The sequence below is a fragment of the Geotrypetes seraphini genome, chromosome 1 (genome assembly GCF_902459505.1).
Source record: "Geotrypetes seraphini chromosome 1, aGeoSer1.1, whole genome shotgun sequence".
In the NCBI taxonomy this organism is placed as follows: Eukaryota; Metazoa; Chordata; class Amphibia; order Gymnophiona; family Dermophiidae; genus Geotrypetes; species Geotrypetes seraphini.
The window spans coordinates 392,040,875-392,059,752 of NC_047084.1; the positions used below are offsets into that span (position 1 = coordinate 392,040,875).

General features: G+C 46.9%; 1 protein-coding gene across 4 annotated transcripts in view; it reads left to right on the forward strand.

Moving 5' to 3' along the window:
* ZBTB5 (zinc finger and BTB domain containing 5) overlaps positions 1-18,878 on the forward strand; it is a 37,073-nt gene that overhangs the window by 14,846 nt on the left and 3,349 nt on the right. The window lies entirely within an intron of this gene.

The window sequence follows — 18,878 nt, forward strand, 5'->3', positions numbered from 1 at the left end:
TGTTATCCTCCCCTCCACTTGCACTTGTTGAATATTCATTGTCTTCACCAAATTGGCTACCAGATCCCACAAAGCGTCCAAAGTGACTTCTTGGGGTTTAACTATGGTAGGATATTGCAAATGTAAATGTGAAAGTTTATGCTTACCAGCCAAGAATTCTCCTCCACTTCCACTTGCCTGGGTAGGTCCAGAATCTGTTGTTACAGCAGCCCCGTCCATACTCGGGCTCTCCTGGATAGCCTGTGAGCCCGAGTCGGCTTCCCCCACACAGCTCCGCGAAGCCTCTAGGGGAGAACGCATGCCGACTTCCGGTAGGCTCTCAACCTCTGGGGAGCTGGTTGCTCGGGGGTGCAAAGGAGGCGGTCTAACGTCGGGGCTCAGCATGGTCTCAAAACTTCGCTGAGACGCCTCCAATCCGTTTGCCTGGAGTGTCTCTAACTGCGACGTCCCCGATGATGTCTTGATGCCCTGCATTCGCCTAAGCAGCACTTCAATGTTACCGGAGGTAGGTGTTCCGGAGCGCTGTGAGGCTCCACCAGTGCTCCTTCCCCTCCTTTTCGGCATGTTTGGAAAATTTTATCAAGGAAATGCTCCGAAATGAGCTAACAATTGTTGTCCGCTTCAGCGTCTGCTCAGCAACTTGCCTCAGCAGCCATCTTGGATTGCCGCCTCAGCAGCCACCACAATTCTTTCTAAGGATGAGTCATCCTTTCTTTTATGACACGCTCCCTTTTCCTTCCTTCTTCCTGGGAGGAGAAATGGGGAGACATGCTTTTATTCACTGCATTTTTTGAAAGTGCGTAGCGTTCTCCGCGAGCAAGGTTTCTAATGACTTTTAGTTGTTTAGATCACCTTTTTGTATTCTTCAAGGGACGCCTCAAATATATGGCGGCGTCCAAAGCCTCCATCACTCGATGGGTCCAGGAGGACATTCTTTACGCTTGCTTGATGGCAGGGAAGCGGTTGGCGAAAGAACTTCATGACCATTCCATCAGAGTGATGGCTACTTCTTGGACTCGGTCCAGAGGTTTTTTTCCTTGGAGGAGTTTTGTCTCGCGGCTACTTGGTCTTCAAAGAGTGCTTTCTCAGCATTACTGGTTGGATGTGGGGGCGCATGCGGTAGAAGTGCGTCGGTTTTTGCGGAGGCGGCGTTTGCTTCCCACCCAGATTGAGAATTGCTTTGCTACATCCCATTGGTCTCTGGATTCATCTGCTGCTGTTGCTAGGGAAGGAAAAATTATGTTCTTACCTGTTAATTTTCTTTCCCTTAGACGCAGCAGATGAATCCAGGGCCCCACCCTTTCTGGATATTGTCTGTCGTTTTTTTCTTTTGCAACTTTCTAAGTTTGTTATTATTGAGGGTTGTATTCTGTATTATTGCCTTTTGAGATTTGTTATGGGAAAGAAGTTTGTGTTTTTTTCCATGCTATGCCTATTGATGGTTACGGATGCTTGGGCAAGGAGCTATACTGGAGATACAGGAGGAGTGCCAGCCAATGGGACCACCTGTTAATCAGTTTCTCTATCTCCGCCTGCTGGTAGATGTGTGCTATCCCATTGGTCTCTGGATTCATCTGCTGCGTCTAAGGGAAAGAAAATTAACAGGTAAGAACATAATTTTTCCGTGGTCTTCGTCATATGGCATGTGGGGACAGACTTAAAGAACTCAATATGTATGTACATTGGAGGAAAGGCGGGAGGGGGAGATACGATAGAGGTGGAAAAATTATGTTCTTACCTGTTAAGAACATAAGAATTACCGCTGCTGGGTCAGACTAGTGGTCCATCGTGCCCAGCAGTTCGCTCACGTGGCGGCCCCCGGGTCAAAGACCAGTGCTCTAAAATGAGTCCAGCCTCACCTGCGTACGTCCCAGTTTAGCAGGAACTTGTCCAGCTTAGTCTTGAAACCCTGGAGGGTATTTTCCCCTACAACAGACTCCAGAAGAGCATTCCAGCTCTCCACCACTCTGGGTGAAGAAGAACTTCCTTACGTTTATATGGAATCTATCCCCTTTCAACTTTAGGGAGTGCCCTCTCGTTCTCTCTACCTTGGAGAGGGTGAACAGTCTGTCTTTATCTACTAAGTTTATTCCCTTCAATATTTTGAATGTTTCGATCATGTCCCCCCTCTGTCTCCTCTTTTCAAGGGAAAAGAGACCCAGTTTCTCTAATCTCTCACTGTACGGCAACTCCTCCAGCCCCTTAACCATTTTAGTCGCTCTTCTCTGGACCCTTTCGAGTAGTACCGTGTCTTTCTTCATGTACGTTAACCAGTGCTGGATGCAGTACTCCAGGTGAGGACGCACCATGGCCCGATACAACGGCATGATAAACCTTCTCCGATCTGTTCATGATCCCCTTCTTTATCATTCCTAGCATTCTGTTTGCCCTTTTTGCCGCCAAAGCGTCTTCAAATCATTCAAAATGCTTCCATTAAGCTTATAACCAAATCCAGAAAGTTTGACCATGTAACACCGCTTCTAAAAACCGCACACTGGCTTCCAGTTATCCATCGGATAACATATAAACTTTGCATACTGACTTTCAAATCTCTTTGTAATAAAACCCCAGCATTTATATATAAATTATTAATTCCATATTCTCCAAATAGAGCTTTGCGATCTAATGAACAGAATTTACTAACTATTCCTTCGTTGAAGGTTATTAATACAAGACGGCAATTTATTTTTTTGGTTACCGCACCACAGACTTGGAATGCCCTTCCAATGTATTTAAGGGAAGAACAGGAACTTGGAAAATTCAAAAGTAATTTAAAAACATTTCTCTTCAAAGATGCCTTTGATAACTAATTTTAATAATCCATAGGCCAAACTATTTTTTATCTTATAATATTTTACCTTTTATTTGTTTACCTTTTGTACTTTTCCCTTTTTGTTTCTACTTTCCTATATTGATTTGTATTTCACATCCCCTTTTACCTAGTGTTATGAGTATGTTAAGTTAAACTTCAATCCCTAATGTCATTATATAAAAATTTTGTATTGTATTGTTTCCCACCAAATGTAATTTTAAACTGTTCATCACTTAGAAATATGATTAAGCGATTAATCAAAAAAAACATTAAACTTGAAACTTGACAGCACATTGTGCAGACTAGTGCTACCCAATTCAGGAAAAAAAATTTTGATTTGATTCGATTCAGCCTACTGAATTGGTTTTTCGATTCGATTTTCCTGGCCAATTGGGTGTTTATTTATTTATTTATTTTCAAACATCCCGGTGGGTTTATTTTATAGCCTCTTCACCCCCTTTGCCTTCTAACCACACTGGCGCTGTGGTGTAAACAAAATAAACAAACAAAAAAGACTTTTCCTCTCTCTGTTAAATCCTAGCTCTCGTTTGCGGTCTAATATCAGCTCTGGCAGGATACAAATTTCAAATCTGACACATTGTAATCACAAAATGGAAAATTAGTTTTTCTACCTTTTGTTGTCTGGTCATTATTCAAATCTTGTTGGTCCCAGGCTCTGGTTGTCTTCTGATAACTTGCTTGCCAGGGTCTCCTTCTTTCTTCTTTCTCCGTGCTAACCATCCATCTGCCATCTCTGTCCTCCCCTTCTGTTTCCCTTCCCTCCCCCAGAGGTCTGGCATCTTTCTTTTTTTTTTGTCTCCATCCACAGATCCACCTCTTAACTACCCTTTCATCCCCACCACCCCAGGGTCCACCATCTCTCCCTTTCTTTTCCCAACTACCCTCCTATCCAGTATCTCTATCCCCCTCCACACCATCTCTTGTGTCTAACTTCTCTCCCTTTCTGTTCCTTCCCTCCCTAAATCCCAATGTCCTCCATCTCTCTCCTCTATTTTTAGACCCATTATTTCTTCCCCCCCAAAGTCTGGCATATGCACGTCTCTTTGAACCCCCCTTCCCTCCCTCCGTGTACTTCTACACCAGGGCCCCCCTCCCCTGAAGGTCTGTCCCTCCCTGAAGGCCTATACCTGTCCCCTGAAGGCCTTTACCCCATCCCTGAAGGCCTGTCCCCTCCTTGAAGGCCTATGCCACCATCCCTGACCTGTCCCCCCCCCTTGAAGGCCTGTCCCCCCCCCTTGAAGGTCTGCACCCCCCCCCGTTAAGGCCTGTTCCCCCCCTTAAAGACCTGCACCCCTCCAAGGCCTGTCCCACCCCCTGAAAGACTGCCCCCCTGAAGGAATGCCTGTCCCCCCTGAAGGCCTATGCCACAATCCCTGGCCTGTTCCCCCCTTAAAGGTCTGTTCCCCCCTAAAGGCCTGTTCCCCCCGAAAGACTGTGCACCCCCCCCCGGGAAGGCCTCCGTGTTCCCCCTGGCCTCCCCAAACTGTTTACCTTTTATAGCTTCAGCGTGCAGCAAAGATCGCGGTTACAGCGTCTTTGCAAAGTGCTTTAAGCTGTTTCCTCCGCCGCGATCCTGCCTCTTACGTCAGAGGAGGGGCGGAAACGGCTCAAAGCACTGCAAAGACGCTGTAACCGCGATCTTCGGCTGCAGGCTGAAGCTATAAGGTTAACGGTTTGGGGAAGCCAGAGGGAACACGGAGGCCTTCCCGGGGGAGGGGGCGCAGTCTTTCGGGGGGGCAGTCCTTCGGGAAGGCCAGTAGGGAAGCCGGACAGCAGCAATTTTCGACTGATCCTCGCCCTCTAAAACAGCGCTGCCGCTCCTGCTTTAGGGGGCGCAGGGAGAGGGTCCGAATCGGGAAGCCAATTTTTTTTTTTTTTTTTTTTTTTAATTTAAATCAATTTGAATCGATTCCCCCGAAGTGAATCGGTGAACCGATTCGAATCGGGCAGCACTAGTGCAGACAGCTTCATCGACGTCAATCAGAACTCCCAAGTCTCTTTCCTGGGAGGTCTCTCCAAGTACCGCCCCGGACATCCTGTATTCATGTTTGAGATTTTTGTTACCGACATGCATCACTTTGCACTTATCCATGTTGAACCTCATTTGCCATGTCGCTGCCCATTTCTCGAGCTTGATTATGTCACTTTGTAGATCTTCGCAATCCCCCTGTGTCTTCACTACTCTGAATAACTTTGTATCGTCCGCAAACTTAATCACCTCACTCGTTGTACCAGTGTCCAGATCGTTTATAAAGATGTTGAAGAGCATGGGTCCAAGCACCGATTTCTGCGGCACCCCGCTGGTGACACTCTTCAAGTCAGAGTATTGTCCATTTACCCCTACTCTCTGTTTCCTATGCTCCAACCAATTTTTAATCCACATGAGTATTTCACTCTCGATTGCATGGCTCACAGTTTTCTGAAGTAGTCCTTCATGCGGAACCTTGTCGAACGCCTTCTGAAAATCCAGATATACAATGTCGAACGCAGAGAGAGGGGTGACATGATCGAGACGTTCAAATATCTCACGGGCCGTATCGAGGTGGAAGAGGACATCTTCTTTCTCAAAGGTCCCACATCAACAAGAGGGTATCCGTTGAAACTCAGGGGTGGGAAATTTCATGGTTACACCAGAAAATATTTCTTCACCGAAAGGGTGGTTGATCGCTGGAATAATCTTCCACTACAGGTAATCGAGGCCAGCAGTGTACCAAATTTTAAGACAAAATGGGATTGGTTTGTGGGATCTCTACATAGGGGAAGGTAGGGGTGGGTCACTGGTGTGGGCAGACTGGATGGGCCGTGGCCCTTTTCTGCCGTCAGTTTCTATGTTTCTATGACCGGGTCACCCTTGTCTATCCGCCCGTTTACTCCCTCAAAGAAGTGCAGTAAGTTCGTCAGGCAAGATCTGCCTTTACTAAAACTGTGCTGGCTGGTTCTCATCAGACTGTGTCCGTCTAGGTGATCAATGAAGCGGTCTTTTATCAGCGCCTCTACCATCTTTCCCAGTACCGAGGTCAGACTCACCGGTCTGTAGTTTCCCGGATCTCCCCTCGAACCTTTTTTGAAGATTGGCGTAATATTCGCCACCTTCTAGTCTTCTGGAATCTTTCCCGATTTGATCGACAGATTGGCTATTAGATGAAGCAGTTAGCTATAGTCCCTTTCAGTTCCTTGATGACCCTCGGATGGATGCCATCCGGTCTCGGGGATTTATCGCTCTTAAGCCTATCGATCTGCCTGCATACCTTTTCTAGACTGACAAGTTTTCAAGTTTCAAGTTTTATTAGGATTTTATATACCGCCTATCAAGGTTATCTAAGCGGTTTTACAATCAGGTACTCAAGCATTTTCCCTTGATAGATTCTGTACAAACATAAGGAAGTTCTTCTTCACCCAGAGAGTGGTAGAAAACCGGAATGCTCTTCCGGAGTCTGTCATAGGGGAAAACACCCTCCAAGGATTCAAGACAAAGTTAGACAAGTTCCTGGTGAACAAGGACGTACGCTGGTAGGGCTAGTCTCAGTTAGGATGCTAGTCTTTGACTAGAGGGCTGCCACATGAGCGGACTGCTGGGCATGATGGTCCACTGGTCTGACCCAGCAGTGGCAATTCTTATGTTCTTATGATTGCTTCCTCCCAGCGTCCCTTCTACTTCTACATCTTGTGCGGTCCTCGCAGTCCATTTAGAATTAAGTCCAGAATTGCATTTCCTCTTGTAAGAACATAAACAGTGCCTCTGCTGGGTGAGACCCAAGGTCCATCATGCCCAGCAGTCCGCTCACGCGGCAGCCCATCAGGTCCAAGACCTGTATAGTATCCTCTATCTGTACCCTTCAATCCCCTTTTCCTTCAGGAAATCATCCCATCCTCTTTCTGTACCCTTCAATCCCCTTTTCCTTCAGGAAATCATCCAATCCCTTCTTGAAACCCAGTAACGTACTCTGTCGTATCACACTTTCTGGAAGCGCATTCCAGGTGTCCACCACCCTTTGGGTGAAGAAGAACTTCCTAGCATTGGTTCTGAATCTGTCCCCCTTCAATTTTTCCAAGTGCCCTCTTGTTCTTGTAGTTTTTGAGAGTTTGAAAAATCTGTCCCTCTTCACTTGCTCCATGCCCTTCATGATCTTGTAAGTCTATCCTTTACAAGCTGTTCCATGAAGCAGTCGCCTACAGCATCCAGGAACTTGGTCTCCCTAGCGCAGTTGGAGGTGCCTAGATTCCAGTCTATCCCCGGATAGTTGAAGTCACCCATGAGAACTGAGTTGCCTCCCTTGCAGTTGCATTTAATCTCATCCATCAATTTCTTCTGACTGCCCTGGGGGTCGATAGAAGATGGCAATCTTCGTTTCCAGTCCATTTGTTCCAGGAATTTTGACCCATAGAGACTCTAACTTATCCACCAGTTGTGGTGGTGTCTCTCCAATAGATTCAATTCCCTCTTTGATGTATATGGCAACGCCCCCACCTTTTTGAGCCACTCTGTCTCTGCAGTATAGTTTGTATCCCGGTAGCACAGTGTCCCAGACGTTTTCCTCAGTCCACCATGTTTCCGTGATGCCGATGATGTTATCTTTTTGTGCCATAGCTTCTAATTCGCCCATCTTAGTCCCTAGGCTCCTTGCGTTCGTGTACATACACTTGCATTTCCTTCCCTCTTGTGTCTTTTTCGGTCTGTCTTGCCTGTGATCCAGTGAGTCATCTCCTCTATCTTCTTGCACAGTATCCTCTGGTGAGTCTTCCCCTCTATCATCCTGCACGGTATCCTACAGGTATACTGGTTCCCGAACCATCGACTCTCTCTCTCGGTCGACTGTCGGCTTTCCCCTTCTTTCTAGTTAAAAAACTTCTCAACTTCTCTCTTGATGTTGCTTGCAAGTAGCCTCGTTCCATCTCTGCTGAGGTGGAGTCCTTCCTTCCTGAATAACTTGCTCTTCCCCCAGAACGTTGTCCAGTTACGCACGAAGTGGAATCCTTCTTCCTCACACCAGCGCCGCATCCACACGTTGACTTTGGTTTTTTTGCAGCCCAAATGCATGACCTTGCATTTCTAAGCATTCATTCTTAGCTGCCAAATTTCAGACCATTCTTCAAGCTTCACTAGGTCTTTCCTCATGTTATTCATACCATCAGGGGTGTTTATTGCAGATTTTGGTATATCCGCAAAGAGGCAAATCTTACCTGAAAGCCCTTCAGTAATATTGCTTACAAAAAATGTTAAAGAACATGCCCAAGAACTGAAACTTGAGGTACATCACTGGCAACGTCCCTTTCCTTAGAGCAGTCTCCATTTACCATTACCCTCTATCACCTTCCACTCAACCAGTTCCTGACCCAGTCCATCACTTTGGAGCCCGTACCGAGGGTGCTCAGTTTATTTATTAGACACTTATGGGACCCTCGACCTCCGCTGAAAATCAGGGGAGGGAAGTTTCATGGCGACTCCAGGAAGTACTTCTTCACCGAAAGAGTGGTGGATCACTGGAACAGACTCCCACTCCAGGTGATAAAGGCCAGCAGCGTGACGGATTTTAAGAAAAAATGGGATACTCACATGGGATCTTTAAAGGAGTAAATTCAGGGGGGGGGATACCTGGAATGGGCAGACTTGGTGGGCTATAGCCCTTTTCTGCCGCTTTTTTCTATGTTTCTATGTTATGTAGAACACTATCAAAAGGCTTTGCTAAAATTTAATTATACCACATCTAACGCTTTCCCTCTATGCAATTCTCTGGTCACCCAGTCAAAGAAATTGATCATTTGTCCGACAAGACCTGCCTCTAGTGAATCCATGTTGCCTGAGGACTTGTAATCCACTGGATTCCAGAAACTATACATTTCCATTAATTTATTTACACAGAAGTTAGACTTATCAACATGTAATTCACTATTTTTTCCTTTCTTCCACTTTTGTGTGGAGGGACCACATCCATCCTTCTCCAATCCTTTGGTACCACTCCTGATTCTAGAGAAGAATTGAAAAGGTCAGTCAGCAGAGCTGCTAGAATTTCTAAATTCCTTCAGTACCCTCAGATCTACAGTATGCCCCCGATATTCACGGATGTTCCGTTCTAGGAACCCCTGCGAATGTTGAAAAACCGTGAATACGGTTTTTAGCAGGGGAGACAGGAGAGGGCATCAGGAGCTCCGGTGAGTGAAGGAAATCACTCATGGTATGCTCCAACCGCCTCTTCCTGTTCTAAAGTTGGAACTCGACAATCAGGAGCTGCTTTGACACACAGCTCCTGATTGGCGAGACCCGACTTTAGTACATGAACAGGCGGTCGGAGCATACCGTGAGTGATTTCCTTCACTCTCCAGCTGCCCTGTCATTTGCGGTCAGAAAATACCAATTGCTTCCTGGCTGGCCCAGAACGTCCTCTCCGACGTCAGAATTGACGTCGGAAAGAAGACTTCCTGTCAGCTGTAGCGGCAGGGCAGTAAGAGCAGGGGAAAGGAAGGAGCGAGGCTTTGGGGGTTTTTTTGGGTTTTTTTTGCGGTGCATTGAAGGAAGGTGGTAGGCAGGCAAGCAGGCTGGCTTTGGCCAGGGAGGGAAAGAGAGAGGTAGACAGGCAGGCAGGCTGGCTTCGGGGGTGGGGGTGGGACAAAGTGTGGAAGGCAGTGAGAGGGACATGGGAAGGAGGCACTGGGAGCACTAAAGACATGGGAAGGAGGCACTGGGGGCACTAAAGACAGGAAGGGGCACTAAGGACATGGGAAGGAGGCACTGGGGGCACTAAAGACATGGGAAGGAGGCACTGGGGGCACTAAAGACATGGGAAGGAGGCACTGGGGGCACTAAAGACTTGGGAAGGAGGCACTGGGGGCACTAAAGACTGGAAGGGCACTAAGGACATGGGAAGGAGGCACTGGGGGCACTAAAGACTGGAAGGGCACTAAGGACATGGGAAGGAGGCACTGGGGGCACTAAAGACATGGGAAGGAGGCACTGGGGGCACTAAAGACATGGGAAGGAGGCACTGGGGGCACTAAAGACATGGGAAGGAGGCACTAGGGGCACTAAAGACATGGGAAGGAGGCACTGGGGGCACTAAGGACATAGGAAGGAAAGAGGGAGGGAATAGAAAGGGACAATTGTTGGGCCTGAGTGCAGAAAGAAAGAAATGAAAGAAAGGATACACAGACAGAAGGAAACGCAACCAGAGACTCATGAAATCACCAGACAGCAAAGGTAGGAAAAATGATTTTATTTTCAATTTAGTGGTCAAAACGTGTCAGTTTTGAGAATTTATATCTGCTGTTTATATTTTGCACTGTATTTGTCTATTTTTCTGAGGTGACCGAGCTCGCGGAGATGGGGCGGAAACGGGGTTTTTTAATTTTAGTCTTAGTAGTTTCCCGGTCCACAAAATAATTCTTTTATTTCTGCCGGTCCACAGGTGTAAAAAGGTTGAAAAACACTGATCTATCGTGCCCAGCAGTCTGCTCACGCGGCAGCCCTTAGGTCAAAGACCAGTGTCCTATTTGAGTCTAGCCATACTTGCGTATGTTCTGTTCCAGTAGGAACTTATCCAACCTTGTCTTGAAACCCTGAAGGGTGCTTTCCCTTATAAAAGCCTCCGGAAGAGTGTTCCAGATTTCTACCACTCTCTGGGTGAAGAAGAACTTCCTTATGTTTGTACGGAATCTTTTCCCTTCTAACTTTAGCTAGGTGCCCTCTCGTTCTCTTCACTTTGGAGAGGGTGAACAATCTCTTTCTCTATTAAGTCAATTCCCTTCAATATCTTGAATGTTTTGATCATGTCCCCTCTGTCTTCTCTTTACAAGGCAGAAAAGGCCCAGTTTCTCTAGCCTCTTGTTGTATGGCAACTCCCCCAGTCCCTTAACCATTTCTACCTATTACTCCCCTTTACCTTAGAGCAAGGGTGCCCAACGCGTCGATCGCGATCGACAGGTCGTTCGCTCAGGCGACCCCAGTCGATCGCACAGCAGGTTCCCTTCTTCCCTTCTCTTTTTTTTCCCCTCCTGACTGGCCCGCCTCTTAAAGAACGCTGGCCAATCAGAGTGCTGGAAGGGCGGGGTGAAGGTCGGTGGGGGACGGAGCTCAGCGCATCACAAGAAATAGAAGCACCTGTAATGATTGAGGTAAGAGCGAGGCCTAATGCTGCCCGATATACAATTTTAAAAACCCCAAAATCGGCCTCCCAATCAGTGGCGTACCAAGGTGGGGCGGTCCGCCCCCGCCCCGGGTGCACGGTTTGGAGGGATGCACAGCCGTCCGGGTCCTCATGCCCTTCCTTTCCACCGGTCTGTGCACGGGGCTCGCACCCGCCGCCCAAATGGTGCTGTTGGTTATCACGAGACTCGCGGGAGTTGACGGCACCATTCGAGCGTCGGCGCGGGACCAGGCAGGCGCAAGCCCCGAGCGCGCACCGGGGGAAAAGAAAGGCAGGATGACCCGGACCTAGCCGGCTGTGCACCCCTCCAAGCCGTGCACCCGGGAGGATCGTCCCCCTTCTAAATCCATTGTACTTGTCTTTTATTCAGTTCCACTAATGAACATTGTGACAGGCAGTTCTTATGGGGCAGTTCTTGGAAGTACAGTGGTGCCTCGCATAACGAACGCCTCGCACAGCGAACGCTGCGCACAACGAACTTTGTCTTGCTCCCTACAACGAACTTCGTTTCACACAACGAAGTCGCCCGAGCTGCATCCTTCCGCGCAGGCACTGCGCTTAACTGCCCTCTCTCCGCCTGGCTCCCTCTTGCCCCCCCGACTCCCCGACACGATCGGGGCAAAAAGGAGCCCAAGCCCTCTTGCCCCGCCGATTCCCCAACTCCCCGACAATATCGGGCCAGGAGGGAGCCCAAGTCCTCCTGGCCACGGCGACCCCCTAACCCCACCCTGCACTACATTACGGGCAGGAGGGATCACAGGCCCTCCTGCCCTCGACGCAAACCCCCCCCCCCCCCAACGACCGCCCCCCCCCCCCAAGAACCTCCGACCGCCCCCCCAGCCGACCCGCGACCCCCCTGGCCGACCCCCACGACACCCCCAACCCCCTTCCCCGTACCTTTCTGTAGTTGGCCGGACAGACGGGAGCCAAACCCACCTGTCCGGCAGGCAGCCAACGACGGAATGAGGCCGGATTGGCCCATCCGTCCCAAAGCTCCGCCTACTGGTGGGGCCTAAGGCGCCTGGGCCAATCAGAATAGGCCCGGGAGCCTTAGGTCCCTCCTGGGGGCAGGACCTGAGGCACATATATATATATATATATATATATGTTTAGCATTTTTATTGTTGGTAGATCATTTTGACTTGGTCATTTTAAAAGTAGCTCGCAAGCCCAAAAAGTGTGGGCACCCCTGACTTAAGAGTCTTACAGTGCCACTTTTGCACTTTCTCCTGTCACTAATATACAGTGGAACCTTGTTTTACGAGCATAATTCGTTCCAGAAGCATGCTCGTAACCAAATTGCTCGTATATCAAAGTGAGTTTCCCCATAGGAAGTAAGGGAAACTCGCTTGATTCGTTTCACCTCCTCCTCTCCCCCCCTCTCCCTGAGGCCACTGGTGCTGCTCCATAACCCCCTCCCGGTCAAACCGGCATCAAACCCCTGTCCACGAACGCCTCCCCATCCTCCCCGTGAGAACCGGCATTGCATCCCCTTACTGGAAGTGGCATCCGCCCGCCCACCCAAACAAGCTCCTTACCCCATCTGGTGCGTGCTGGTGCCAGTTAAGGAAAGATCCCGCCTCTTGCCTGGGCTGAGTCTTGAGCATCTGCGCATGCTTAAGGCCTTCTGGCTCTCATTCTCTCCGAGATCTCTCAGAGAGATCAACCTACTAGAATAACCGACTAACCCAATCCACCTCAACCAGGCACAGAAGAACCCACTCACTATTCACACACCCACCAATCAAAAATGTTAAACGAGGAAAATTATATGACAACCTAATAGCCACCAAAGCAGCTAAACTGGACAGACAAATCACCATTCTGTTGTCATCAACCACAGACTACAAAATCTTCAAGAAAAATACTAAAACCCTGCTCTTCCAAAAATACATAAAACCTGTCTAATATAACCAGTTCCTGCCCAAACCCCACCTACTCTTAATATACTCTAATATGCCCCCAACTACCCAACTACCCAACTAATGCTAAATGCCTCTATCTACCCAACACTTAACACCTTAGATCTCGACAACTCTCTGGTAATTCATATGCAACTCCAGTGTTTTCCCTAGAAATTTTTTCCAGCCGGTTGGCACGAAAAAGTAGCCGAGTGGGATGGGGAAAATTTAAAGATCCTTTTACTAAGGCGTGCTAGCCATTAACGCACGCTAAACGCTAACGTGTCCATTATAGTTTATGGATATGTTAGCGTTTAGGTATTAATTATTTTCCAATGCTCAATATGTAATGTAATGTAATGTAATTTATTTCTTATATACCGCTACATCCGTTAGGTTCTAAGCGGTTTGAAGAAAATATACATTAAGATTATAAATGAGAAGTAAGAAGGTACTTAAAAATTCCCTTACTGTCCCGAAGGCTTTTTTAAGGTTTGACACTTAGGCAGTGTTCCAGTAGCATTTAAGCTACCCTTGATAAAAAGTAATGCAGATCCTCTTATTCCGAATAACTAATGACCAGTATCAAACCTTCCATTTCTTTCAAAACTACCGTACTTGAGAGAATGGTATTCAACCAACTTCAAACTCATGTTGAATCAGTTAATGCTTTGCATCCCCGGCAATCTGTGTTTTAAGACATAGCATAGAGACAATAGTTCCTGCCTTAGGGCTCCTTATACAAAGCTGCGATAGCAATTCTGCCACAGCAAATGCACTGAAGCCCATAGAAATTGGATGGACTTTGGTGCATTTGCCATGGGAGAATCACTAATGTGGCTTTGTAAAAGGGACCCTTACTGAGTGAACTCCATACTAGTCACCTAGAGACCAATGTTTCCCAACTTCTTCAAGCCAAGTACCTCCTAAGTCTAACAAATACCAACTGAGTACCTCAGCCCAAGCTCCATCCCTGACCCCACCCCCATTATAATAGTACTAATTATTATGCAATTTCTTCCATTCATTTTTCATGTACACACAATATAATCTTATTAATTCATAACAGTAACCACAAAATGAAAAAAAAACCCACAAAACTTACTGTATGCAGAGAAAATGTTAATTATCATTTATATTTGTTTTATTTTTCAAAGTGGTCAAGGCAGATGACTTTAAAATATGCAGTAACAACTATAGAAAAGTAGACAAATATAGTGCAAAATATAGACAACAGATTATAAATTCTCAAAACTGACACATTTCGATCACTAAATTGAAAATAAAATAATTTTTCCTACCGTTGCTGTCTGGTGATTTAATTAGTTTCTGGTTGGACTTTCTTCTGACTGTGCATCCAACATTTTTTTTTCTTTCTGCCTCCTGCATGCTTCCTCTCCTCCAGATGTCATTTCCTTCCCCAACCAACATCTCTCTCTGTCCCTCCATGAGTCCAACTTTTCTTCCTCTCTCCTACACCCCTATTGACAACATGTCTCCCTCTCTCTCCCTCCTCTGTTATGATCTTGCATCTCTCTTTTCTACCTCAGGGTCTCTTCCCCCCCCCCCCCCCCGTCTCTTCAGTCTGCATCTCCCATAGTCCAGCATCTGCCCTACAACACCCTGCCCCATCCCATGTCCAGCATTTGTTCTCCTTTCTTCCAGGTGTTTCTCTACCTCTCTCTCTCTCTCTCCCTTCCTCCCTCCCTGGTACAGAATCTTTGCACCTCTCTGCAATCTCTCTCTCTCTTCCCTCTATACACCCCCAAGTCCAACATCTGCCCCCCCTCTCTTCTGCCTCCCCTTTTGTTTCTGGTTTTTCCCTCTCTCTATCTTCCTTCTGCTAACATTTTGAGTCCTCCCACCTTTGATCCAGGTCTTTCTGTCTCTCTCACTCTCTTTGTCTTCCCCCTCCCCAGGGCCTGGCATCTCTCTCTACTCGGTTCAGGGTGTTTCTCCTCTCTACCCTCTCTAGTCCAGCATCTGCCCTGTCTTCCCCCTCTCTTTTGATTCAACTCTGCTTTCCCGCCACTCCTTAAGGTCCTTTTCTGTCCCCACCCCCGGTGTCCAGATCTAGGGTCTCTATGAGTTTTCCATTTGGTAGCTTTTGACTGATTTGCTCAGCATATTGGGGGGTGCTATATTCACAATCACAGTAGTCTCTCTTGTAGACCAATAAATGCAAAAGGGTTAATTACTTGCCCCAATCCCGTTTCACAAAGTATCAGGTAGAATTGTGCTTTTTTGTCAAATCCAGTTTATTGATTGGAAGATGAACATTCCCTACATATCCATCTTCCTGGTGCATTTCCTGTTCTCTACTTTGGGATTCGTAACTGTTAACGCAAAAGCTAATTGTGCTGAATCCTAATGATATTGCTGAAAACTTGAAAATCTGTTTTGCTGGGCTTCTTCTGTTTAAGGTAAACCTGCCTGATGTAACTTTGATATTGCAGCCTGCTGCCCACCGGGGCCCTTGCAATAGGCGGGGCCTTAACCTCCGCTGCTTCCCTGCCCCTACTCCTTCACCTAACGGTGCATAGCATTGATGTTGCAGCCTGCCGCCCACCGGGGCCCTCACGACGGGCTGGGCCTTACCTCTGCTGCTTACCCGCCCCTTCTCCTTCATCTGATGGTGCATAGTGTTCCAGGCCGCGCGCCAACCCTCTTCTCCGCCCCTACTTCTCCGTGAGCAGGGAGGGGTAATTTGCATAGCATTCGAGGCCGCGCGCCACAAACGCTATGCAAATTACTCCTCTCTGCTTATGGTGAAGGAGTAGAAGCGGGGAAGAGGGTTGGTGCGTGGCCTGGAACGCTATGCAAATTACTCCTCCCTGCTTACGGTGAACGAGTAGGGACAGGAAAGAGGATTGGCGCACGGATTCGATGCTGGTGGTGGGATCAGCAGGGCTGCTTATAGATCTGTGGATGCAAGATGACAGCTGGGCGCTCCCCTAAATTAGCTGGGCGGAGCGCCCGCCTAAAACACGCTAGGGAGAACACTGCAACTCTTACGACATCTCTTATGCTATTCCTGTAAACTTTTATGTAATTTCTGAAAACTTTTATGTAATCCGCCTTGAACTGCAAGGTATTGGCGGAATAGAAATCACTAATAACATAGTAACATAGTAGATGACGGCAGATAAAGACCCGAATGGTCCATCCAGTCTGCCCAACCTGATTCAATTTAAATTTATTTTTTAAAATTTTTCTTCTTAGCTCTTTCTGGGTAAGAATCCAAAGCTTTACCCGGTACTGTGCTTGGGTTCCAACTGCCGAAATCTCTGTTAAGACTTACTCCAGCCCATCTACACCCTCCCAGCCATTGAAGCCCTCCCCTGCCCATCCTCCACCAAACGGCCATACACAGACACAGACCGTGCAAGTCTGCCCAGTAACTGGCCTAGTTCAATATTTAATATTATTTTCTGATTCTAAATCTTCTGTGTTCATCCCACGCTTCTTTAGGACCTCATCGGAGAGCAAGTGGTTCATAAATTGTCTGGAACTGAGGGCCATTTGCTTGGCTCTGAAGGCATTGCAATCCTTCCTGACAGGGAAGACAGTCAGGGAGTTTTTAGACAATGCCACCACGGTAGCTAATGTGAACAGACAAAGAGGAATCAGATGTCCCCTATGCCTGGAAGTACAGATGTTGTTCCAGTTGTCAGAAGATCACTTTCAGGCCCTCTTGGCTGTCCATGTGGTAGGGGCAGAGAATGGCCAAGCTGACTTTCTCAGGAAGCAGACTCTGGATCCAGGGGAGTGGTCTCTCTCCCAGAGAGCGATTGCCCTAGTCTTGCTATGGTGGGGAAGATCCAGATATGGATCCAAAGGCCACAGCAAGAACATGAAAGCAGATCGCTTCTACAGTCAGAGCCAAGCAGGGAAGCACAGGACTGGATGCCCTCATTCAGCTCTGACCCTACGATCTACTTCTCTGGCCCATGGTGGGTCAGATCATCTGCAAGATAGCAAACCATCAGGAGCTGGTGATTCTGGTAGCTCTGGACTGGCCCCACTGGCCTTGGTATGCAGATCTGGTGCATCTCTACAGAGGCAGGTTCCTCAAGTTACCGGTCCACTCGGAGCTCCTCAGAGCCCAGTTCCCAAGGAAACTCTAGAGCACTTTGGTCTTACAGCATGGATATTGAGCGCATGGCCCTGATTCAGAAGGGTTACTCGAAGGTTGTCATTGCTGCAACTCTCCTTAGAGCGAAGAAGTCTGCAACATTTGCAGTTTATGCAAAGACCTGGAAGGTTTTCCAGTTTTGGTGCACCAAAGGACAGGTTAAACCTGAGAAGGCTTCTATTCCTGTGATTTTAGCTTTTTTACAGGCCGGTCTTGAAAAGGGCCTGGTAGTTTCATCTCTCAGGGTACAAGTAGCTAGTCCTTTCGTGTTTTCAGTCATGCAGTCATTAGCATCTCATCCAGATGTCACTTGGGTTTTGAGGAGGGCACTCACATTGCGACCCCTGTCTTGGGACCTCAATGTAGTTCTAAAAGGCATATCTCGGGCTCCATATGAGCCCCTGCTGAACATGTCTCTTGGATCTTATGGTTAATACTGTGTTTTTGGTTGCCCTTGTCTTGGTAAGGTGGATCTTGAGAATTGTTTAATAACTTTTGGATTATCTGTTTGAAAATCCCAGAAACCAATATTACCTCCATTGCAAAAGATTTATTTCCTGAAGAGGTCGTTAAAGGAACAGAAAGATGGAGGAGCAGAAATGGATGTTTCAGCTTTGTTAGAATCATCGGATATAGAACTTCCCGGACGAGCTTTCGTGTTTCATCAAGATAAGGAGATGGTGTTAACATTTTATTACAACGTGAAAGAAGTCTCCTATATAGGAGAAATAATTTATATGTTTCCAGATGTCTCGAAGTGGAAACAAGCTAGAAAGAAGGAGTTTCTAGCATACCTTAATAAAGTTAATTCTCTGGGTGCAGTATATCAACTGCGATTTCCATGTAAATGTTTCATTTCTTATCAGGGCAATAGATATATTTTCTTTGATCTAATTCAGTTGCGATTTTTTGCTAGAAGATAAAGGGTTCTCAGTGTCTACCCAGGAAGATGTGGTGTAACTTAAGTCCATATTTAATTCGCTGGAGTAACCTGCTCAATTTCTGTATTTTAATTATTTTTGTAATTTTCCTTTTCTAGGATTTTTCTTTCTATTGTCCTCTCATAATTGTGGACTATATTAAAGATAAATAGTTTCCTATGTATTACTTTTCCTTCACCAATGGAAATTGGTTGTAACTTTTCTCATATTTCTTCTCAAAGAATATTCTTTAGATATTAATTGAAAATTTAAATTAAAAAAAAAATAAATTGTCGTAGTCAGCCTGGACAGGAGACGGGAGGGATCTCTCCTGTCCCGGCCCACCAGGTCATATGGCAGGCCGGCAACAAGTCTGGGAGAAGGGGCGGGTAGGCCCTGACCCAAATATAAGATGAGACCCCCATTTTTTTTTTTTTTGGCCCAAAAATCTCATCTTATATTTGAGTATATATGGTACATGTTTATTAAATTGTTGTTCCTTTATCATAAGTCACAGAGTAGAATAGAATATGGTTTGTGCTGGGGATGCTCCCTATGCCCCTCCTTTTTTCTTCTGTTTCAGTAGAGTTCAAATTCTTTGGTACCTACTGAAGAGGGAGCTGTTCTCCACTGCAGAAGGGGAGGAGTTCTGAGATTTAAAGTGATGCCCTTCTGCAGATTCGTGACTAGTGGGAAGTAACAGTTAACATATGGAATCCCATGTCTTCTAAAAGAAAGATTAGCAAAGTGAGAACCTAATCTATCATTATATTCTATCTGGATATTCCATTTAATTGTATTTTCACCCTTGAAAGTCACCATAGGGAAAATGAGGACCTTTTAAAACTGTTAGGGCTCCTTTTACGAAGGCGCGTTAGGGCCTTAATGCGCGGAATAGTGCGTGCTAAAATGCCCCGTGCGCTAGCTGCTACCGCCTCCTCTTGAGCAGGC